The sequence below is a fragment of the Danio rerio genome, chromosome 9 (genome assembly GCF_049306965.1).
Source record: "Danio rerio strain Tuebingen ecotype United States chromosome 9, GRCz12tu, whole genome shotgun sequence".
Classification (NCBI taxonomy): domain Eukaryota; kingdom Metazoa; phylum Chordata; class Actinopteri; order Cypriniformes; family Danionidae; genus Danio; species Danio rerio.
Window position 1 is genome coordinate 29,246,871 of NC_133184.1, and position 25,473 is coordinate 29,272,343.

Below are 25,473 nucleotides of genomic sequence, written 5' to 3' on the forward strand. Positions count from 1 at the left end.
GGTTTCCCCAACTCAAATGTGTGAATGTGTGTGTGTGTCTGAAAGAGAGAGATTTTATGACTACATGGTGACATTTTACTGGCGTTTCTGTGAAGGATGCTGTCAGTTGGTTCTCCAACAATCTATCAAAACACAAACAAAAAACACTGCAGAGTCTGACAGTTCGTAATTATGCTGCTCACTTCGACATTTCTTTAGAAATATAAAACATCATGAGGCATCTAAAATAAAGGAGAATTTACAATTTGACAAAGAAGGCAAAAATGAGTCTTTAGCTTACAGTAAGCATCATGCTTTCTATGTAGATCACAAGTAGACAAAGAGATACATTCCTGTTTACTTATGTCCATCTTTTACCCCTGCATGGTAGGTTGACCCTATTAAATAAAAGTTCTATAAAAAAAGATCCACTAAATACAGTAAAATGCACTTAATGTTTGTCTATTCCAATAAAGAGATTCATTTGTTCATTCATTTTCAGCTTAGTCCTTTTATTAATCTGGGGTCACCACAGCAGAATGAACCACCAACTTATCCAGTATATGTTTTACGCAGCGGATTCCAATCACTGGGAAACATCCATTCACACACATACACTATGGACAATTTAGCTAACCCAATTCACCTGTACCGCATGTCTTTGGGCTGTGGGGGAAACTGGAGCACCCGGAAGAAAAAACCCACGCTAACACGGGGAGAACATGCAAACTCCACACAGAAATGCCAACTGACCCAGCCATGGCTCGAATAAGTGACCTTCTTGATGTGAGGCAATCAACTGATGCTGGGAGCTAGACTATGGAGCCCATTTAGCTTAGTCAGTTTAAGTATGACGCATGTCTTTGAATAGTGGGAGGAAACCGGTGAACCCAAGGAAAGCCCCCATGGACATGGGAAGAACATGCAAATTCCACAGAGAAACACACACCGTTCTGGCGGGGACCAGAGCGGGGCGGTGTTCTTGCTTTGGGGCAAAAGTGCGAACCATTGAGCCATCATGCTGCCCAACCTAGAAAGAGGTGGGAACAAAATGGGAGGAGGAGGGGGGGGGTTCTTTCAGATGAAGATGGTTGTGGAATGAAGACTGTGATTATTTATAGTGACTTAGAAATCATCTGATTGGAGGATCATGTATTAGCTAATGCGGGACCGGCTGTGGTCAATCATAAGCATCTGATCTTCACAAAATTAGTTTATAAATAAACTTCACATCGCGTGACAAGCTGTTTACTCCTTTCTGCTTGGGCAACACATCTAGGTTTACAACAGTTGAGCTTAGTTGAATAGTAAAAAAGTGAGTAAACCTGTTGCTTTTAAACTTATTAATTGAACTGTGAAATGTTAGTAAACCCCTTGCTTTAAAATTATCCCATAAATAAACTCTGTACATAATTATAGAAATTACCAATGACAAGTTACAATGATTTTACTCACTTTTTTAAAGTCAACTTGTCAATGTACTTACTAATTCTTTTTTTTTAAGTAATTGCTTTTTATTCACATAATTTTCATAGAAAACAAAACATGGAAAAGCATATTTAGTTTTGTTTTTTATTTTTTATTATTTTTTAAATCACTAAACTACACTAAATGCTGTGGATTGGTCTTATAATTGTGTCTGGTAAAGAGAACATTGTGCATTATACATTTTAAAACCATCTTGCTATAATTAAGATGCCAATGTTTAACTCCTATCTAACTAATGTCTTGTAATGTTTAATAATTAGATTTTAGATGGTCTTTTGTGGCTATTCAAACCAACTATGCTATCCGGACCGTGTCCAGACCCGTTTCCCAGATCGTTTGAGAAGTGTGAGTGCTCTGAATCGGGCTCAGGCACAGTTCAGTTGGCCGGCCCTGGCCTGGTTGGAAGAGGTTTGCCAGAGCAGGGTTCAATTGGGCTCAGAAATCGAAGATGAGACGTCACTTTTTACGTGACTGTTTCATATGGATTTATTTATCATTTTTACTGTTCAATGAATGCAAACTGTCGTAGATTAATAAAGACGTAAACCCCTCACTACAGGACGGCTGTACTTTCAGCAAACCTTCTAATTCCTGCAGCACGAAGACTTTATGATTGTTTATGAGCGTCAAAGGTGGTGGATCTGTTCAGGGAAATATTTGACTGTGTGTCACTGCATCCCAAACGACTAAAACAATATAACTAAAGAAATGTCCACTGTGCTAAACAAGAGCACTTCTTAAACTGAACAGAGCATCATCGATGATGTAAGCGTGCTCAGGCTCGAATGCAATGTGAGTGCGGCCCGGTTCAAGGCAACTGTACATAGTGTGAGTTCGCCCTTAGACCCTAAATGTCCACACTACAAATGCAATATGATCAAATGTGTCTTTGACTAACTCTCAAAGTAGGCAAGGTTGGATAAGATCTAAATGTATTTAGACAAAGCATATATAGGTGTACTACAATAGATGTTTCTACTTAGAAAAAACTGATGTGTCTCTGAAACTATGAGGATCTCAGGCAATAGGATCTCAAGCAATATTTAGTACTTTCATAATAAAATCTGCATATATGAACTCTTGTTCATTTTTTTGTTCATTAAAGCAATGAAAAGCACAATTAACTGAGCTGTAATATTCATTTTATAGCGATTATTTTATTCGAATAACAATGATTGGCCTGTCTCGTGATCAAGAAAAGAGCAACTCGTCACCTTGGAATTGTAAGGTTCTATCTGTGTTCTGAATGATTTTGAGATTTTGAGCTTCAAAGTTTTTGCATTCCATATAGCAAACAATATGTGGGTTACATTGGTTTTTAAATAAAAAGTCTTCGTAAACATCCCATAATGTAAATAAGCTCTCATTTAATAAGAATATGTCAATAACTCAATTTTGACAAGAATCTCAGAATGTCAATATAGAACCTTATAATTCTAAGGTGAGGAACTTCTGAGCAACAAAACTTTCTTCTGGGTTATTTTATTAGCTGTTACATAATTAGGAGTGAAGAGTAGGATTACGTGAAGGTTAAGGATAAGTCTGCCATAAATCATTAAATGGGACAAAACGTAAATGTACTGCAATAAAGACATTATATCCAGCTTCTACCATTTATTATTTTTTATATTATGTAAATTGTTGAGTCTTTTAAAATCAATTAGAGCTGCAAAAAAAAGGTGTGTGCGTGTGTATGTGTGCACTGACGTGACTTCTCAGCTCCACACTAATACTGTCATCAAAGGGAAGATGATTATTGTAAATTAACACACCCTGATGGTGATATACAAATTCTACCTCAGTGATTTGTCTCATGCATGTGCACCAGCATATTGCAAACTGTGCCTTTAATTCAAACAAAAAATATGTTGTTGTTTTGTTTTTTTTTATGTTGTTTTTGTTGTTGTTGTTTGTTAAGTTTGGATTTATTTTATGCTCAAAATATGAAACTAAAACTGACAGTAGCTGATTATCTATTGAGCAAGTCATTCATTCAATTGATTCTTTCAAATGGCTGATTCATTCAGGAATGAAGTATGCCATTCTCTTAATGAACAGGCAAACATGAATCATGAATTTAGAAACAGAACACTGTTTGTTTATTGGACACACTACTGTCATGCTGTGGCTTTTTCTCTGACTGTAGTGCTGTATATATAAGACCGAGAGTTTAGGAATTCAGTTCATTTATTGAACTGGTTAATAAAATAACTCACACATACTGTATACTGTATATGTCCCTCTTTTTTGCATTTTCAATTTCCACAACATTAACAAAAGATTTCAAACTGTATACTGCAGGTTTTTATTTTTGTGTTGATTATTGGTTGTACAACATAAAAAACATAAAGATCCAGAAAATGTTCCTGCTATCATGATACAGCAGTCAAACAGCATTAGGATGGCATAGACAGTTTGCTTAGATTCTGAGCAGTTCAAACGTTCTATCTCATAACACCACAGGAGCCGAGAAGTCATTAAATTCAAACAAGTAAAAAAAGGAATTGTGAACTAGTCATTTCTCTTTAAGTTTAAGAGTTCTAAGTGCCAAAACAAGCTGTTTCTTATGGTTAAATTATGCTTTCTAACATATTGTTATTTTGCCAAGATGTTAGTGCATTAAGAGTCACAAGGCAATGCAAAGTTAAAAAGAAGTACATCAAAAGTTTAGAGTCAGTTAAAATGCAGAGAATGCAGAATTATTCCATTTCAAATTATTTTCTTAATACAACCCTGAATAATATGCAGCATCATTTCTAGTAAAATATTTTCAAAATTGCACAATACAAAAATTTTTTGCAGCAAATTAGAATTTCTTCTCAGATGAATCATGACAGTGAGGACTGAAACAAAGGCTGATAAAATGTGCTAGAGTTAGTCAAATGTTAATAACATTTTACACTGTAACTATCCAACTACATTTTATTTAAATAATGCATCCTGAAAAGAATTTAATCAAAAGAAATACTTATCAAGTTATGTGAACACTTCCTTGTTAGTTAGAAACAAACAAAAAGCGTACCGCAGCAATAAGCATTCAAAAGAGCTGCAACCGTAAATACGCAAGTTTTATTAATGTGTGAAACGCTCTTACATCAGCATATCAGTGTCTATCGACCTTGTATGTAAAACATTAATACTTCTGCAGATGCTGCTAGCCGGCCTCCAGTAAACCCACTCTGATTAATTGATTGTGAATAAGCAATCTTTCTCCTATCTTCCCCTCATGATGCTGTGAATTATTCAGCGAGGGGTGATGTCTTAAACTCAAGGACATTCGGTTTGGTATCCAGACTCAAGGGCAGAGTGAAAACGAGGGTGTGTGGGAAGCTGTCAGCCTGATTCTTTGAAAGTTTTTTTGTTCCTTTTAATGTGAGCTTTCCATTGTAAGAATAATTGCGCAGATGAGGATGTTGGCACCCTGGGCATGTTTCTCATGCCAGATCTCGACTATAAAGCTCTTTTTAAAGAACTTTTAACGAACAGGACGTGAGTGGTTATGATGGTTTTAGAGAGTTGAGGCATTCAGCTTGGGAAATGTCAGCAGGTAACGTGATTTTTCTGGAATGTGACGTTTTCCGGTGCATTTTTACCAATTGGAGTTGGCAGCATGGAGCCGGGGCCCGGCGGCGTCCTTACTATCACTTTTAATTATGATCCCTCATTACGCTGCGCACATTCTGCCGAGCCAAAGGATCCAGGTGTTAACGCCGGTACCCAAACCTGCTCTGACAAATGACCGCATTCGCTGCTGAAACCCCTCTGGCTGCATTGCACACATCTGCCAGACGGTGCAGGAGAACACAAGGACGCTGCAAATAGTGTGCGAGCATAGACGTGCGACCCTGACGGAGCACTGCTTATGCAGGTCTTTAATAATACAGACAATAGGAGGACACAGGTGTTCATTGCAGAATGCAGGGAGCTGGCAGTCAGTTATTGATAGAAGAACCTCCAGCTGTTTTAGTTTCAATGTTGGTGAAAAAAAGCTACGTCTCGCCCAGACAGGACTGGTGACCTGGGGCGACACATTCGATTGGTCTGCTATTGCATTTTTGCAGGGTGACATTTTATGGTCCCTTTCACACCGAACGGCTGACAATTAGAATAAAGGGCGAGAGGCAATTTGCATACAGCGGCCTGTGATGACTGCCAGTTATCTGAGATAGGCACGCTATTCTCTATTGTTAGATTCTTTTTTTTCAGTCTTCTCTAATGCATATGATTGCAGATATGATGGTGTATGTGGATTGTGCCGTACAATTTAGACATGGTGTATTATTCTGCACCTTATTTTTAACTGTCGCTAGGGGTGTCTGGTCCTGCACTTATCTCTGTTATGGTTAATTTTCTACTATTGTTATTTATATGTATAGAAGCTAAATTGACTGTCAAACTTTCAACAGCATATGTTTAAAAACTTCCAGTACTCTTTTCAGCTCTTTTCAGCTCAAAAAATATTTGAACAGACTTTAAAAAAATCGTTTTTTTTAAAAACCTACAGTGAAGGCATGACACAAAAACATTTTTTGCATGCTAGTTGTTAGTTATGCATCCAAAAGATATATACAATGTGTTTGAAATGTATTGCAGAACACTTTCGGTGCTCTTGATGTGAGATATATAAATAGGGTTAAAGGCAGATTTGGTGATTTGGGTACGTTTATGTGTGGGTTAAGGTGTAAGGGATGGTAAACAGTGTAATTGTAAATGTAATTATATAAATTAATTACAGACGTAACTACCAGCAGATATGTATTTAAGCATAAGTACAATGTAAAAATGTATTTACACAATAAGTACAAATGTATTTACACAATGAGTACATTGTAACAAATAAGTTACTTTAGTGTAATTGGTCACAATATAAAGTGAGCCTAAGATTAGTTACAGGTTCCATATTTCATGATTTATTATTTTTGTTCTTTTTTTATGGTTAAAAGCTGCATTATAGAACTGGGCTGAACTGTGAACTGTTCGACTTTTATTGGCATTTTAGTAGTTTGAAACAATATATTGTATAAGAAATAATATAGAGAGATCATCACTAGGTTTTTGTACCGTAATGTACAACACCAACCAAGAAAATATATCATTTTGAACTATTAGAAATAAATATAAACAATATAAATTCAAGATCCAACATTGTTAGAGGAAAGATCAATGAATTTCAAAATATGGAAAACAATAATATAAAAAACCTGAATACTGTGAAAGCATTTACTACTAAAGCAATGAATAAATAAAATCTTAATTTTAGGGGAAGAAGGATAGAAACTAAAGTTTGAGAATAAAAAAATAAAAAAATTAAAAAATTAAATAATCTAGACTGAAAGCTCTGAGGAATCTGTAACCATCCCAAAACATATTAGCTCATCATTTTGAACCATTACATATCAACGTTTTCCAAAGATAAGTAACCATTCTAATTTTGAGATCGATGGATGGATGGATGGATGGATGGATGGATGGATGGATGGATGGATGGATGGATGGATGGATGGATGGATGGATGGATGGATGGATGGATGAATGGATGGATGGATGGACGGATGGATAGACAGATGAACAGACAGACAGACAGACAGACAGACAGACAGACAGATAGATGATAGATAGATAGATAGATAGATAGATAGACAGACAGACAGACAGACAGACAGACAGACAGACAGACAGACAGACCAGGTTTTAATTAATCTTCCGTTGTCCCATGATGCTACTCTTGTTTTTTTACCATACTGTGTTCTGTGGCATGTTTTGTCCTGTACCATCTTAATTACCCTCAGGGGCAGAATGGCTTGTTCTCGTGACAACGGACAGTCGGGCAGCTGTATTGGGGTGACAAATTAAAGACCACATTGATTACCATAATTACAGTAAAAAAAAAACAATCCATCTCTTACTCCTTCCATTTCTTGTACTTCCATGCTTGTTTCTGTCTCCCACCTGCTCCGGGCTGCCTGTTTTTGGGAAGCCGGTGCTTGACAGGGCGGTAAATAGCAGTGTTTGTTCACCACGCTCCATTTAATGAGGACGAGATCAAATGAAGGCAAAGTGATTGTGCTAAAGGGGACGAGCCAATGAAAGTCACACGATGAAGAGAGATGGGAGTAATGAGGGGGATGGGTGGTCCAAGTACGATCAATAACCCTTGAGCAAATTATTATTGGTTTGTCGGCTTCCCTAAGAGCATGCTCAAAAAAAGAAAAAATCTGTCACCCAAACATGTACAAATGTCAATGAAAGCAGCCACACCGGGGAATAACTGTTGTTTGCAGTGTTGTATCATTTTTCTGAGCACATTGACAGGAAAATAGTGAAGTCTAATATTTTCTGACTGATTGCAATTTATATTTAATAGCTCACATGGTGACCTCTTAGTTTCCCCCAATCATCGTTGTAAGACAAAACTATTAGCCCTCCTGTTAAATTTAAATTCTTTCTCAAATATTTTCTAAGTAATTTATTACAGATCATGCAGAAAATTTACAGCATAAATTAATAAAAATAAATTAAATAATAAGATATAAAAACTGTAACTGTAACTAAACTAGTTAACCTAGATAACCAATTAACCCTTTAAATTCAACTTTCATCTGAATACCAGTATCTTGCAAAACTAACTAGTAAAATATCATGTACTGTCAATATGGCAAAGACAAAAGAATGTAAATGTATACAATAAATATATACTCCTCTATATATTCCTCCATGTTGTTTGTACTAAACTGCACCATAAAGTAAATTTCCTTTATTTCCAAAAAAAAGAGATGCCCAAACTAGGGCTTGCGGGCCAAAGTTGGCCCATGGTAACCTTTGACTTGGCCCACCATTCAATCTAAAAAGAAAGGGAAACAGAAGGGCATGGTTTTGAGATTGTCAATTCAAACTTAATGTAACCCTTTATTTGTTTTATTGTTAAAAATTAAAATAAATGTTTCAATTAAATGGTAAATGGTTTCTGCCTCAAAATGAGCGAGTTTGAGCCACTTGTACATTCAGGAAGCGTCCAGAAAAAACAAAACACCAGTGAAGAAACTCGACACAGAGGAACATTAACACCTTACTGCCAACTAGCGTTTCGGAAGTGTTAATGCAGAACAACAGAAACAGCGCGCAGAAGTATAAATCCACAGTTACACACGTTGCATGCGCAGTGGGTCATGCCGATCACTTGACGCAGAAGTATAAACCAGGCTTAACACTGTCTTGACTATTGCGGTTGAATGACATTAGTCGTGGGAGCATTGTACAAATGAAGCGGTGCTATTGACACATGCTCAGGGTCCCTATGCGATATCTAGTGTATTTATCTCTGGTGCTAACCCCTCAGCCGCCATGCTGCCTTCACCTGTTATGCTTTTCATTTGTCCTTATTTAACTCTCTTTACTTTCCTCCTTGTCTTCGAGCTCTTATGTTGGCATGAACACACCTGCATAGGGCACACTCGTGCCTTCCAGATGACATTCACTCCATTACCAATTAATGTCAAAACTATTTTCACCATACTCTCTCTCTCATCCCAGGAGCTGATGATTTCAGGGCATCCTTACCATGTCACTCAGTTTGGGACAGAGAGAAAAAGGGTGCAATTAGACAGAGTAGGGTGCCATCACTCCACCCTATAACAAGGACAAAGGAAGACCAGAAAGGATGACAGGACGAGTGGGAGAAACAAGAGGGAACTTTTGCCAAATTGAAAGCGATCTGATGAGTTCTACAGGGACAAGTGCGATTTGATAATGATCCTACTGGCACGAAGCACGGTACGGGACGCCGAGCGTGTATGATGCGTGTAGATGAGGGTCAGCAGAACGGAGATGAAGCTGTGAACGTAATTGAGTTTTTCACACTCCTCCTTCTCAATTCACTCCTTATCTCTCACACGCTCCCTCTCTTTGGGGCCAGTGCAAGAATCCTGCTCAAAATGAACAATTTGTTCCATCTGCTCTAAAATCAATTACTTCCCTTGCAAGCCAGCAGAAAATGGTTTCTGGGATATGCAAGAAATACCTAAAGGACGGAGAGAAACATGTGTAAACCCTAAAGAGAGAGACAGATGAGTGTAGGGGAGGGATGAAAAGAAATGGGAAAGAGATTAAAAAGCATTTAATTAAAGATGCAGTTCAGCCAAAAACTACACTCATTTTTTACTCATTCTAGAAGCGTATGAGTTAGGTCCATACCTATTCTCCCCCTTAAGGCTGATTTATACTTATGCGTCAAGCACATGCGTATGGTCCGACACAGCCTCCATGCGGTCGCATAGCCCTCACCGTGGTTGTCACCGTGGCTGTCGCCGTTGCTGATGCGCACCTCTCAAAAAATTTAACTACACGTCACAACAGCGCAAGATCTGTGATTGGTCGGCTTGGTATCGCTAACTAGTGAGTGAAGTGAGTGTTTACAAGTCTCGAGTCCTGTGAAGGAGCTGCAGATGGAAAGTTTTGTTTTGTGTTTACCTTCTGATTAAAGTTGTTGCATGTCCGCCAGTTCCTGCCTCAAAATGAGCAAGTTTGAGCCACTTGTACATTAAGGAAGCATTCAGAAAAAAACTAAACACCAGCAAAGAAACTCAACACAGAGGAACATAAAAACCTCACTGTCAGTTAGAGTTTTGGAAGTGTTATTGCAGAGCAACCCAAACACGTGGGTCACGCTAATCACTCGATGCAGAAGTATAAACCAGGCTTATGCCCCTCCCCCTACTCCTACCCCTCATTTTGTGTTTTCGCATAAAGGAGTAGTGGTGTCCCAAATCTCTTTAACTTGAAGGAGTAGCACTAAGAGAAAGGGCTAGATAGCTCCTGAAACGTAGATTTTTCAGGAACACACTCGAAACCAAGGGGTACAAAAATTTCCCAGAATACACCATCTACAACTTCAGCATGGCTGCACACGAAAGTCAAGAGATGCACAAATTAACATTGTATGTCATTATTACGAATTAGCACAACAAACAAGCAAATGCTTTAAAGAGCCCCTATTATACATTAAAAACAGTCATATTTGGGTTTTAAGGGTCTCCAACAACAGGCTGATATTTATGCAAGGTCAAAAAACCCTTTCATTGTCTTATAATATTTATTTTTTTACCTAATTATCCCAGCGACTCCCATAAGAATCATTCAGCAATCCATTTGTCCCCAATCCCCTCCATAGCACAAAGCTAATCTGCACTGGACCGATAACAGCCTGTTGCGATTGGTCAACAGCGTTTAGCGCGCGACAGAGTAAAATGCCCAGCGCAGCTTATCAACAATATTGTAGTCACAGTGTATAGTGTGTGTGTGAGCATACCTGCCAACACTCCTGTTTGTCCCGGGAGTCTCCTGTATTTCAGATCTCCAGCCACCCACCCATTTTGTTATTTATCTCTGAAAACTCCCGTAATTTTAACCAATTAATTTTATGGTCTGTGAAACGCCTGGCTCTCCAACACTGGTATAGGATCTGATCGCAGCGGCCGCCCAAAACATGCTTTAAAGTATTTACCTTACAAACACCACAGAACACAGTACCCGGTGCTCAACAGTGTTATTCAGACACCTCACCCCCGCATCTAAGCTGAACTATTCTGAACCTTGACCGCTGCACGTGTTTAAGAACAGCTGATGGTGACCATAGCAACGACAAAGGGCAGAAGATCATGAGCGCACAAACGCATTTAAATTTGTTTGCAGCAAGATGCAGAAAAATGTTTACGACAAAGCGACACGCGTCTTGTTTTCATCGTGACTTTAATATAAGTATAAAGAATATAAAGAGTTAACCTGATACAGTACACGCGGTTACTGTGGCCTTTAGTGATTTTTTTGAAGATATATACCAAAAAAATAGCGCAACTGGAATAACTACAGCAGTCATGATTGTCGAACTCATATGAAGCAAAAGATTGCGATGACATATGATGACGTGTGCAGGTGTTGTAGTGCTGTCCCATTTCTTAGAGGCAAATTTTAAAGCCCTTCCCCTTCACACTTTGTTTCAAAGGCCAAGGGGAAGGGGTAGGGGTACAAAAATAGAATTGGGCCTGTGCCGTACTTTAACATCATTAAATTCCTGTTGAATAAATACACAATTGGCATTATACTGAAGTGCATTGTTTTGTTGTTGCTGGTATTTTACAGTCACATGGCGGATCAGAATGGCTGCTTTGAAATACGGTTGACTCAACAAATCCACTGCTAATTGGTTTAGAATTCACCAGTTCAGTCAATCATAAACAAGAGCACATAAAGTGCAGATACAGTTTGTACTGCCGTCTGTTTGTACAAAGAACCACTTACCTAATAAATGCACACACGCACACAAACACACAGACAAACAAACACACACAGATCGGTCAGTGCACATCTGGAGATATAGAGATGTGATGTGAGCAGACAGACAGACAAGCCGCAAACTCAATCACTATGACAACTAGAAACTGAAGGGCCGAGAAACTCAGGTAAGTCAGGAAAACAGGAAGAGTAACAAATGCATTGGAATAATATATGGCTGCCAATAGACTGTTTTGAATCTATGAAGAATCTAATACAAATTTCAAACAAATAATATGTATAATATTGATTTGTATCAAAAATGCTGTAGCAGATATTATTAATTTATTATATATACTTTATTATATTGTATCTTATACAACAGTTCTGTCTGGTTCTCGAATCTGAGTGGCTGACAGCAATATCAGAACTTCTACAGCCTTCTTACCCTTCTGTATTACTACGCCCACATAGAGTGACAGCAGATCAATAAACTCACTACAGTTTGACAAATGTTGCTGCTGATGGACAGCATAATATATTTCTGAGGCTTTTTTAGTCGAGAATACAGTTGTTTAGATAGCAACTATGCAATTTATTTATAAGAATAGTCCCTATTTTAAATATATATATATTTTTTATTTTATTTCTGAGATGCAGCACATCAGCATCCATCAGCCTGTCATTGAGCAGAGCAAAGATGGTTGATGTTGTCCATCCACAAGATGGCGACAGAGACCGCATAATAAGCCCTAAGAGAAGAAAAGATCGTATTTTTAAACTTCAGCTGATCAAAACATTATAAAATTGAGTGAGTGACATTCTAAGTCGATTTATCTCTTTTTAATTTGTTGTAGTCCTGTATTTATACCATAGTAAATATAGTGTATTGAGTGTGAGATGGGACTTGCATATAACGAATGTATGTATTTTGTGTTGGCCACACTTTGTATAACCCTGAGTTACTTTTTGATTGGCCATCTGTTTGTTTCTTGAGTCTCCTGTTTTCATTACTGCACACTAATTTAGTAAAGACAAAGAAGAAATGCCCGCATGTGTTTAGCGTTTTTCCTTATCGCAAACACAACAGTAATGAGGTAGTGTTTGTGCTGCTTTGCCTTTTTTGGGGTTAATTATTGTGAAATCCCGATTACAACAGAGAAACACTGGGAAATGTCTCTAGACTGATGGCATTTTATGCCATTCAGCCTTATAATACTAAAATGTCAGCAAAATCACCTGTTTTGTCATCACTTAAGACATAACGCTAGAGAATCATTTCAAATGCTAGCTCTAAAGTAACATTGGTGAATTAGTGCCTTAGAACACTATAAAAGACACTACAACAGTGCCGATATACAGACATTTCACATTGCTACAAGTGTGATAATGCTCATTTATACATAATACATTTAACAATAAGGTTTCATTGGTTCATGTTATGAAATAGGAATAAACAAGACTAGTACCGCATTTCTTAATCATAGTTTTAATCAACATTTACTAATGCATTATTAAAATCCAAATTCAAACTCATTAGCATTAATTAGAGACTTTGAGTTAACATGAACTAACAATGAGTAACTAAATTTTCATTAACTGATGTTAACAATACATGTATCGTTTATTGTTTGTTGGTGTTATTAAATAAATTAACTAATACAACCTTGTTGTAAAGTGTGACGAATATTACATTATTACTAAAAAGTCTTCAAAAGATACAGTCAGAAAAGAAAACCAGAACAAAGTAAAAAATAAAAAAAGGTTTAAGGGAACAATGAAATATAAATGAAGGGAACAGTGTGTCCAATCTTCTGAAACTAAAGTGGGCACTTCATTATGTTTCCCGAACCCAGACCAAAAACATGAATATGCATCTCTCTCTTTTTCTCTCACACACACATGCACACACGCACACATCCAGTCATCTGACATTAGGCCGAATGACCTGAGGTTCTGCTGCATGTACTCTGCTGAGCTGAACATTACGACACAGCGAATATTAATATGAAGCTCACTGGCATGCATACTAATAACAACACCAAACAATACTCACGTATTCACAACAAAACAAAACCTCCTTTTTATAAATCACTTCATTTCCTTTATAATGATGAATGGCATTGGACAACACATAATAACACAACGGAGCATTCATCTGCAAAATGAAAAACTTAATCTCACATGAAATGAGATCTTATTGCTTTAACCCCACAGAGGAGCTATCAGACAATCATCTGTGTCACTGCATTGTTTCTGTTATGTTAAATCACTAATTAATTACTTCTTCCTGTAGATTTCTCTCCAGTGACTCTTCTATCGCATTGTCCTTGCTTTTTTTTGTTAGATGCTGAATGTGTATTTGTGTGCAACTTTGACAGGCATGGGCGGGACGTCATATTTTGACATGAATATACAATAACCATCATCAGCACAGTCATTCATCGTTGTTAATCAAATAGCTCATAACTGAGAAATGCACATTGTGTCATCATTTGCTTACCCTCTAAACCAATACAACAGTCTTTTCTTCCAGTAATCACAAAAAGAGAGATTACAAAAACAGACTTTTCTAACTACATATGTGTGTGTGTGTGTGTGTGTGTGTGTGTGTGTGTGTGTGTGTGTGTGTGTGTGTGTGTGTGTGTGTCACCAACCATCCCAATTTTGCCAGGATTCTTCTGTATTTTACCATTCTATCAACCCTTTTTTCCTGTTTTTCTCTCATATTTTTATCTTTCTATGAAAAGTAGCATCAAAATGGCAATCTTAAATTTAATAAAATTGCAAGAGCTGTTCAAGAAAATTATGCTTTGGCTTTATTTTGACTTGAAAGCATGTTGAAATTAATATTAAAATGGCCAAATTGAGCAGCATGGTGGCTTAGTGGTTAGCACTTACAGCAAGAAGGTTGGTCCGAGGTCGCTGGTTCGAGCCCCAGCTGGGTCAGTTGGCCTTTCTATGTGGAGTTTGCATGTTCTCATCGTGTTCACATGGGTTTTCTCAGGGTGCTCCACTTTCCCCCACAGTCCAAAGACATGTGTTATAGGTGAAATGAATAAATGAATAAGCTAAATTTGCCGTAGTTCATGTGTGTGAATGCAAGAATGTATGGGTGTTTCCCAGTGCTGGGTAACGGCTAAAAGGGCACCCGCTGCGTGAAACATATGCTGGAATAGTTGGTGGTTCATTCCTCTGTGGCGAACCATGATAAATAAAGGGAGTAAGCCGAAGGAGAATGAATGAATGAATGAATGAATGAATGAATGAATGAATGAATGAATGAATGAATGGCCGCATTCACTTTATTTCCTTTGAAGCTATGCATTGATCATCTTAACTCTTCCTATGCAACTTCTGAATCGGTAAATTCATATATCGGTGCAGACTGACAGACGTGCTCTGTATAAAGACACTATTCCCAGATCAGCTTCTGAACATTTGAAGAGGATCGAAAGTGAACACTTTGAGATTTAGGTGTGCTCTTAAACAGACGAATACACTCAATAACATGTAAACATGTCTGTCCTGGCATATTTTAATTGAAATACAAATCATTTTGTCGTAAATGAGCATAAACAGTTTAGAAAGTAATCGAATGCTTTCATTATAGATCTGTGCATTCTTAAACTGACACACCTGTTATAAAAACAAACAAGTTGGTATCCTGTGTTTCACATCCCGATGTTGACAGTTGTGTGTGGGGGGATGTGTGTGTGTCTAAAAGGTAAAAAGCAAAGCAGAGTTGAAAAAAATATACAACGAAGCAGAATGTAAAAGAAACTCAATCCCCAAAAAAATGCTAAAAATGTTTTCATATCTATTAATACTTAAGTGTTTTGAAAGGAAAGGCCTTTTAGCTATGGAAATAAGTTGATTAAATTACAAGATTGTTTTTTAGAGATTTTGAAGCTTTGAAGTTTAAAGTACAAACTATAAAAAGCAACATACATAATATATTACAAATATATACAAAATGCACCACTTCATGAAAAATGATCAACAATTTGATGACTTAAATACTGTTAGCTAAATAATTTGGATAGATGGATAGATAGATGGATGGATGGATGGATGGATGGATGGATGGATGGATGGATGGATGGATGGATGGATGGATGGATGGACAGTTAAATGGAAGGTAAATTTTTACAACTCATAAAATATTTTGTGAACACGGTTGCTTTAAATCGTATCTGACTGCAAATAATAGCTCTCACTTGCCAACAGTAGGAAAAAAGAGCACTGGACTCATCTGATGTACAAATACAGTGTCTCCTGCACCGACAGTGATTCAGCACCACGGTCAGCAGCATCTCTGCACAACTGTAACTGACCGCAGGACCATTCAATAAGCCAAAAACTGAATGCTGCTGCGACGTGCTCAAATGCCAAGTGCATTCTATTAGCCTTAAATCCCACACCTGCTTTACCATACTCCTGTAATCTCTTCGGCTCCGCCAATGTCCCTCTATTTCTCTAATGCTGGGATTAGTCTAGTACAGCATGCCTTTCAATAAACTACTTGAATATTTCTCGCGCAGAGCTCTGTGTAAGGTTATGAAGAGGTCTGCTGTCCTTTTGCCCATAACTGTCTATCATTCCAACAGAGTGCTGAAGGTCTTGTGTTTTATGTGGATAATTCCCTGCAGGAGGCAAAACAGGCTCTTGCCTACATTTTCTGCTCCAAAGAATAAAGTGCAGCTAATACAGCATCTCTCTCCCTCTCTCTGATACTCTCTCTTTCACACATACTCACATTGCTGCAGTTGGTTGGCAGATTCCTCCTTTTTACCCCTTCACTGCCCTCTGCTTCTCTCTTTCTTTCTCTCTCTTTCTGTGTATTCTCTCTCTCTCTCTCTCCCTCTATCTCTCAGCACTATCAGGAGATATTGATTTTGGAGCCCAAAGGCTTTTACAGCATCAGGAGTATCGTAAGAGTTCTCTATCATCGATGCACAAGCAATCACGCACCAATGAATGTGTCACGCAATAAACAGAGTGTGTGTGTGTGTGTATGGTGAAGTCTACTACACAAAGCCTGTGTTTAGAAAACTCTGAACAAGATGTGGACTAATGACAAGAATAGGGTTGCCCCTCATTCTACTGTACATATTAATAGATCACCACATATTTTAATCGTATTTTAATCAAACAGGATGCAATTTTATGCATATTTAAAGCCTACATTTAGGAGCATACATGGAGCTAGTACTGTGAAGAAGAATTGTAGAAAATATAAAAAAATAATTATCATAAAAAGTAGTAAAGAAGCACTTGTTTGCCTTTTAGTGTATTTTTTGGGTCAGTTAAACAAGAGGTCTTTTGAAATATATATTGAAAATATTCAAACCATTCATTCATTCATTCATTTTCCTTCGGCTTAGTCCCTTTATTCATCAGGTGTCATCACAGCGGAATGAACTGTCAACTAATCCAGCATATGTTTTACACAGCAAATACCTTTCCAGCTGCAACCCGGTACTGGAAAACACCCATACACAGTCATTCACACACATACACTATTGCCAAGTTAATTTATTTAACTCACCTATAGCACTTGTCTTTGGACTATGGGGGAAATAGGAACACCTGGAGGAAACCCATGCAAACACGGAGAGAACATGCAAACTCTACACAGAAATGTCAAAATTGAGGCTCGAACCAGCGACCTTCTTATTGTAAGGCAACAGCAATACCCACTGTGCCACCATGCAGCCCATAAACAGAATACCTTTCTTTAAAAAAAAAAAGAAGAAAAAAAAACTGACCCCAAACTTTTGACTGGTAGTGTGATGTACATTACATATTAACATCATGCAAATGTCTGTCAACCAGACTGCGAACAAAAGGTTGGGCCATTACCTCTATATATGATCATTTTCTCTGAGCTGCTCTCAGAGGGCACACATCTCTAAGCTTTTACTCATCTGTGGCCATTTCTGCTTTTCAATCCCTCTGTTTTCACCTACATCCATTTGCAGGATTGGCAAACACATTTTCATAATGTAGCCAATACATAAACACGAAAAAAAAAATCATCCGTTCTCTCTCGCACAAGCATACACACGCCTACACACTCAAACGTGCACACACACAAACACACGAATGCATCGGTAAATGTGCACAGATTTTGACAGCAAAAAGAGAGAGTGCAGCAATCATCATGTTGTTGCCATTGAAAACAACCCCAATTACCATCATCTGTGGTTTTGTCTGCAGCTGACATCACTGCAGGAATGTTTTGAATTATGATATACATCAATGTCAAAAGCTCTTTCGGCCACTTTAATGGAAATTCAAAAAAATTTAAAGCTTCAGCCTGTAATTTAGTGTTTTTTAACATATTGTACTTGTTCATGCTCAGACTTACATTTTTGATAAGGAACAAGTGAGTCATCTTGTTCATGAACAAACTCCACAAACAAGCCATCCAGTTTGTGACAGAATGCTTGTCACACTTATTTTAGGCTTTGACTATGTTCTTGTTTTAAAGGAGACTTATTATGCAAAAAACACTTTTATAAGGGGTTTAAACACACTTGTGTGGCAACAGTCTGTGAACATAACCAGCTTGTAGAGGTAAAAAAAATCTTTATTCTAATCTAATTTTTTTATAATAATGCTTCATAACAACAGTTGTCAGAAATACTTGATTTATATTCTTCCTTTTACATTTTCTCTTATTTGCAGTGGAAGTTAGTCTTGTTTTTGAATCTGCCACTATCCTGGCATTTATAGCTCCATCCTCTTTTTAAAAGTCTTATTTGAATTTAAAGCGACAGTCATCAAAATGGCACAATTTGGATCAACATTGATAAGGGGCAGTTTCAAACCTTATACAAACTTATCTGTGAAGTATTTTGAGCTGAAACTTTACATACACACTCTTTGGAAATCAGATAATTATATCACATCTTGTAAAAAGTAGCACAATAGCTTCCCTTTATGTGGTGCATAAATACTGTAGAACTTGCAAGCAGCATGTTAAGCATTCATCACACCATGCAACTCGTTTAACAGCTTTGTATAGACAGTTTTCACAATATGTAACCATTATTGCATGTGTATGCCCACCAGACTGTACAGAACCAGTTTCAATCACTTATTGTGAAAAAAAAAAATCAATCACAAAAATTAAAAGTGGTTCCAAAACTATTTGAGTTTCTTTCTTTAGTTGAACATAAATAAGATAATTGAAGCAAACTGAAAACATAATCACTGACTTCCTAAGTAGGAAAAACAAATACAGTTGAAGTCAATGGTTTCCAGCTTTCTTTAAAATATCTTTTCTTTTGCATAATTTGTCTATCCCTTTAAAAAAGGTCAGATGATAACACTCGGAGAAACCTTTAACATCTATTGAAATGTTTTATTTCACACAAATTTGTATAGTGAAATAAAATCTGTGTATATTATTTATTTAATATTGTAAACACACAACCCCTTTTGGAACCTTTATTTTTGAGAGTGTGAATATATATATATATATATATATATATATATATATATATATATATATATATATATATATATATATATATATATTTTTTTTTTTTTTTTTTTTTTTTTTTTTTTTTTTTTTTAATCTACTAGAAAATAAATTAAAGCTCAATTAAACAACAAAAAAATTATAACATCCAGCATAAAATCTGGGTCTGGAATCAAAACCAAATGAGAACCGCTTTAGTAAACCGTAACACACAAAATTATTAGCACTTCTGTGAAATTTAAACTTTTATTCAAATATTTGCCCAAGTGCTATAACAGAGAGACTAATTTTAAACCTAATAGTTTTACAAATCAATTTCTAATAACTAATTTATTTTGTCTTTGCCACAATGACATTATTTTGCAAAACACTAGTATTCAGCTTAAAGTGAAATGTAAAGGCTTAACTCGGTTAATTAGCTTAATTTAACAAGTTATGTTAATTAGGCAAGTCATTGAATCACAGTGTTTGTTCTGTAGCCAATAAAATATGTTGATATTTCTCAAGGGGACTAATAATAATAATAATAATAATAATAATAATATCAACTAATAATAATTTTTAAATGTTTTTTTATTATTAAAACTGCATTTATTTCACACAAACATAAAAAGCAAGACATTTTCTAGAAGAAAAAAAAATTATAAAAATATTATTAAAACAAAAATACATACTATTGAAAACAAATTCCTTGCTCTGTTACTTGGGAAATGTTTGAAAATGCATTAAAATTTCACAGGAGGTTTCATAATTTTGATTAAAAAATGTAAATAAAAAACTGTTCATAGTGTACATACTGAGAGAGGATATTTCTCTCTCTCTCTCTCTTTCTCTCTCCCTCTCTCTCTCTCTCTCTCTCTCCCTCTCTCTGTGTAGAGCATGTGCTGGTCGGATGACAAGGGGTGAGTCACAATGTGGGCTGGTGAATAATCTTGATTTAAACACACTCGTACACCCACACTCCCACACACACACATACACACACTGACCTGTGTTCTAAATGTGAGAGATGAGCCTTATGTAAAGCTATCAGGAGATTAAAGCTACGGCATTGTGCTTCATTCACTTCAGCTTTACCAGAAAGAGGTGAAACGCAGTCAATACGGTCAGAAAACACCACGACATTCAACAATAGTGTTAATGCTAAATACGATGATGGCATGCACTATTGTTGCTTAAAGGTTAAGTGAGCAATTTTCTTTGACGTTACAATGTTTTTCTCACCCCAGTAATATTTCACAGAGACAACTAGGACCTATGAAAGCCGACTTCCCAAAGAGTGTAAACACTGTGGCGCGCTGGCATTTTCAAAGCATATTGTTTGAGGAGTCTGACATGTCAACGTCTGCTTAAACCAACAGTGCAAGTTTGGGAGAAGACTGAATAAACAAGATATTTTGTGTCTGAATGAACTGAAATAACAGCTCCTCTTGTTTAGTAACATACACAGCGTCTTGTTTATGAATGAACAAAAGGAACTGGTTTATAAACTGAATATATAAATGTCTCAAATGAACTACTGAGTCTGTCATTTCCCAATGTGTAGATTGTGAACAATATGAGAATAAATGTAGTCTGGGAACAGCTAAATTAAACATTTCGGTGAATAATTCTGTGCACTTCCTAATAAAAAAAGTTGACTTTTTGTAACTTTCTTATTAAATAGTTGCTGAAATATATTCAATATCCAAAAGTTTGCTAGAGCTGCAGAAACTCTGCTGCATGTTTAAACATCTGACTTATAACAATTTATACAAGCAGAAAAACACATGTATTGCAAAGTTACAAACAAACATTAAAACATAAAAAAAAATAAAAATTTTTAAAACTTATAATGTAAAAACTCCCTTTTTTTCCTAAAGCTTTTTCTCTTTTTTTATTGCTGGTACTCTTCACTTTTTTTATTTAGAAACAAAAATCGCCTTCAGAGCTCAGTTAGGTCTTGCTCCAAGATTACTGGTGTGCCTCTACAGAGTCTAGCAGAGTTACATGAGCAGCAAATGCTAAGGAAAATTGGAATATGGGATGACTCTCATCCTCTGAAGGTATATTTAAAATATTGCCCTCTGAAAGAGGATTCTGGACCATCAGGCTCATCTAACAGATATAAATGTACTTTTGTTCCAGAAGCTACAATGTTTTGAAACCTTAAATTTTAGCAAGTTTAATTTTGAATGTATGTATTTTTATTTATTATTTTTATAAGTAGTAGTATCATATTTCTTATTTATTATGAAAGATGCTGGTATATGTTCTTAAAATTCTATATCATTGTAACACAAGAGTGCTGGACAACGGAGTTGAAGATTCAGTTTATTTGCAAGATTAGTCATGCAGGCAACGGTTAAAACAGGGGCAAACAGATGCTCACAGAAAAATCCATGATCGTGCTCATAAACAGGCAAATGGTCAGTACAGGAAGCAAGGAATCAAAATGATAAAACAAGGCAAAGAATCAAAATCACGGCTATGCAAGAAAAGAAAGTGCTTCGTAGTGCTACAGCATAGCAAGACTCAGCAAGGACAGTATGTTTGAGAGGTCTGTAAATTGGCTGTATAATTAGTCCTGAACAGATTCAATTGTTGTTGTGTGTTTGCAATCATGGGAGATCTGGGCCAGGTGTGTTAGTGAAGTGCATGATGGGATTTGTAGTCCATATAGTAACAGGATTGTATTCAGAGTGAATGTGAATGATTCCCAGCTATCTATAAGCCTGGACCGCTGGTGATTGTCACAATCACTGCTACTGTTAACAGTTTCCTGTAGAATCAAGAGTTGGTCAATGTCAACCAATCTGTCATCGTACAATGTATAATGAGAAACATTGCGGTGGACGACGGCATCGTAATCATAGGCGGCAGTGAATTTATTATTTGTGCATAATCACTTAATTCATAACACATTCATTATTTGTAGCCTTCTGTTTCAACTAGCTGACCCATATGGTCTTTGTTTTACCCATAACCAAATCAAAAATAAATAAAGATAAGTTACACACAAATTTCCACCTGTTAATCACTTTTTCTGTGGTACACTTAATTAATAGGCAGAGTGATCAGTGTCATTATAATGACATCGGCAAACCTGGTTGGTAAAAAGGTGCACAACCAACAGCAACCAACCAGCAGTATCTGAGGTTTTCTCTAATATTACTAAGCACAGGTGTGAAAGTGAAAGCTGGAAGCAGTGTACTCACACTGTAACACATTACCTGATAGATTTAAAAGACATAAGAGTCATTAGACAAAGACAAGATTAAATAAATATCATGTTTAACTATGGTGAGATGATATCCAGCGGTACATCCTTGATAAACTGTCCGACGCGCACTGCTCTCTGGGGTTTGTGCTCAAATCACCCGCTGACTGCTGGAGCTCGGATGCATCCATCCGCTGCAGCATGACAGAGCGTGTGTGTGCATGTGTGTGTGTGTGGTCACCTGATATGCGTTTTCAGAGGTATATTGAGGAAGGAGGGCTTTTCAGAAATGCTAGGTGAAACGCCAGTGTGGACGAGGATTGTTTTCGTTCTAAAATGCCATTTTGAAACTAAGACGTATTAGTGTAAACAGGATTTTCGGGGTATGGCATCGTCTATCGACCCAACCCTAGTAAAATCAATGGTAACTTACTGGCAGCTATTTGCTAGTAACACACTGTACATCAATTACAGCAAATATACTATACTTACAATCACAACATCATTAATCTTGCTGTATATGTATTTACATAATTGAATGTATACCTGTTCTGTAAAATATGCAGTAATTTTCACAATGCAACTTTAAAATAAAGAAATATACTGCAAAGCTGTCCTACAGTAAAATATTATTCATATTACAACCGTCCCAACCGTCATTGGGGGATAAGCAAATCATTCTAAATTGTACGAATAAGATTGTACTAATTCACATGAATTAGCCACTAAATCAAAAAGTTCTGAATTGCCGTGAGGTTGTGTTGAATTTAATTGTTCCTTGCAGGATTAATACAGTTGTTGAACTTACACCAAAACTCGTAATAACAGAGAAAATAGACTAAAATAATAAATAGATTAAATGATTTACTTTTTCTCTCTTTACTATCTGTTTGTTTCACTCACTCTGTCTGTTGGCTGCTTTAGTGAGATTTTGCGGAATGAAAATCCTGCCGCAATTCCCAACAGAACACATCTATCAATCTTTCACTAGCACTCTTTCCACTCTAATCAGTGCAGGAATCAAAATCTAACATTATCTAAAAGGCCAAGCATATTTAAATGACAGGCATGTCCCTCGTTCAAGGGCAATCACTAATTATAATGATGGCGATAATAGAAGAACAGATGACTGATTGCACAAAAAATACAAAAATACTGAAATAGGGAAAAGGACAATGGATAATAGCCTAGTGCTGGAGATTTCTTTCTATCACCGCAACCCTCATTTTAGATAAAATAACCACCTGCTGCTCTGCTGCTGTGGGAGTGAAAATGCATATGGCAGAAATTAGCATCTTCTTTCAGGTAAATGCATTTGTGTTTGTGTATGTGTGTTTAAGTGCGCTGTATGGCTCCTGAATAGGAATTTAGGGTATTGTTATAGTGACAACACCAATGATAGTCTTTGTTGTCATTTCTATACCCTTATGTTAAAGATTCATATGACTTATGTACATGGAGAAACAAAAAAGTGTTATTTTCAAATGACAAAAGCAGACAGGCAGTATTTATATGTGCATTTAAAGTTGTCACTAGGGTGGTACCTTTTCAAAAGGTACACATTTGTACTTAAAGAGTTCATATTGGTACCACAAAAGTATATACTAGTACCTAAAAATATTAAAAAGAAACACTTTTGAACTTTTAAGGTACAAATATGTACCTTTGAGGAATTAATATGGACCGTTTAAATACAAATTTGTACCTTTTAAACAGGTATCAGCCCAGTGACAGCTCGCATACCTTTATTTCTGAGAGTGCAGTGGAATTATAGTATGGATGGAGATGAGCTTCATACAATGCGAGTCTGTTCAGTTGATACAAATTTACATTTTAAAATGTGTGAATGAATTATTGATTAGAAAACACTCCTGCCACATTTATGTTTAGGCAAACTATATCCTTAATGCATTATTTGTGATATACAAGGAAGTTAAATGGGCACACACACAAACACACATACACACTAAATGCTAGCGGCCTTTCACTTCAGTTCCGCTCATTCATCTATTCAATCATCTCTTTCTTTTGATTCCATTTCCCTTCTCTCTATCTCTCCATTACTCCCATTAGTCTTTTCTTTAATCTGCTTGTGATATGGGTCAAGTATATAAATGCACAAACAAACACAGGGCTAAAAACAGACGTTTAGTGCTACAAGACAGCAAAATGAAAATAAAATGAAAGCAAAGCAACATTTGTAGTGTATTTTAGCCCACACACACACACACACACACACACACACACACACACACACACACACACACACACAAAATGAAAATATGTGACAAATCTAACAAATCAGTGTAACATATTTTTCCACAATGTTAGGTCAGTTATCAGAAATATCTATATACTATTAAGTCAACAATTACTTGTATTTTTTTCTTTAAACCAAATAACTTTTCATCTCATTGGCATTGCATTGATATATAAAGTTGTTTCATGTTTTGTTGAGTTTTTAACTTAAAAACACAAAACACCTCAACTTAGAAATGGGTGGAAATGAAAAGTGAAAAAAATAAATGTTTTTGCCCTTTTATTTACACAACAATGACATAACAGAGGCTGAAAACTCCAACTTTTTAAAGCTATAGATGCAACAAATATTTTAAAATGGTGTATTAATTATATTAAAAGGGGTGATGCACTACTTTATCATATTTTAAACTTTAGTTGATGTGTAATGTAGCTGTGTGAACATAAACAACATCTCTGAATGTAAGACATTTAAAGTTCAATGCAAAGGGAGACATTGGCTTTTACATAGTTAGCTTAGCAAAGTCTACAGCGAACGAAGTTTGGGGACTACAAAAAAATATATCTGGGCTAGTGAGATCATATGGGTTGTGTGATCATAGGGATCATTTGGTTATGCCACGCGCATACACCCTGCGCAACAAAGGGGTGTGGCCAGAGGCGCTGTAATGCTGTAATGTAGCAGAGAAAGCTAAAATGCCATCCAAAAGCTGCTATTTTCACAGAGCTTGTTCTGTTTCTGTATTTGGGCTTCCAAAAGTAACAACACAAAGAGAACAGCGCTTACTAT

At 36.5% G+C, this 25,473-nt stretch overlaps 1 protein-coding gene across 29 annotated transcripts in view; it reads right to left on the bottom strand.

The window, feature by feature from the left end:
- The window catches only part of stxbp5l (syntaxin binding protein 5L), a 235,801-nt gene that overhangs the window by 160,636 nt on the left and 49,692 nt on the right, over positions 1-25,473 (bottom strand).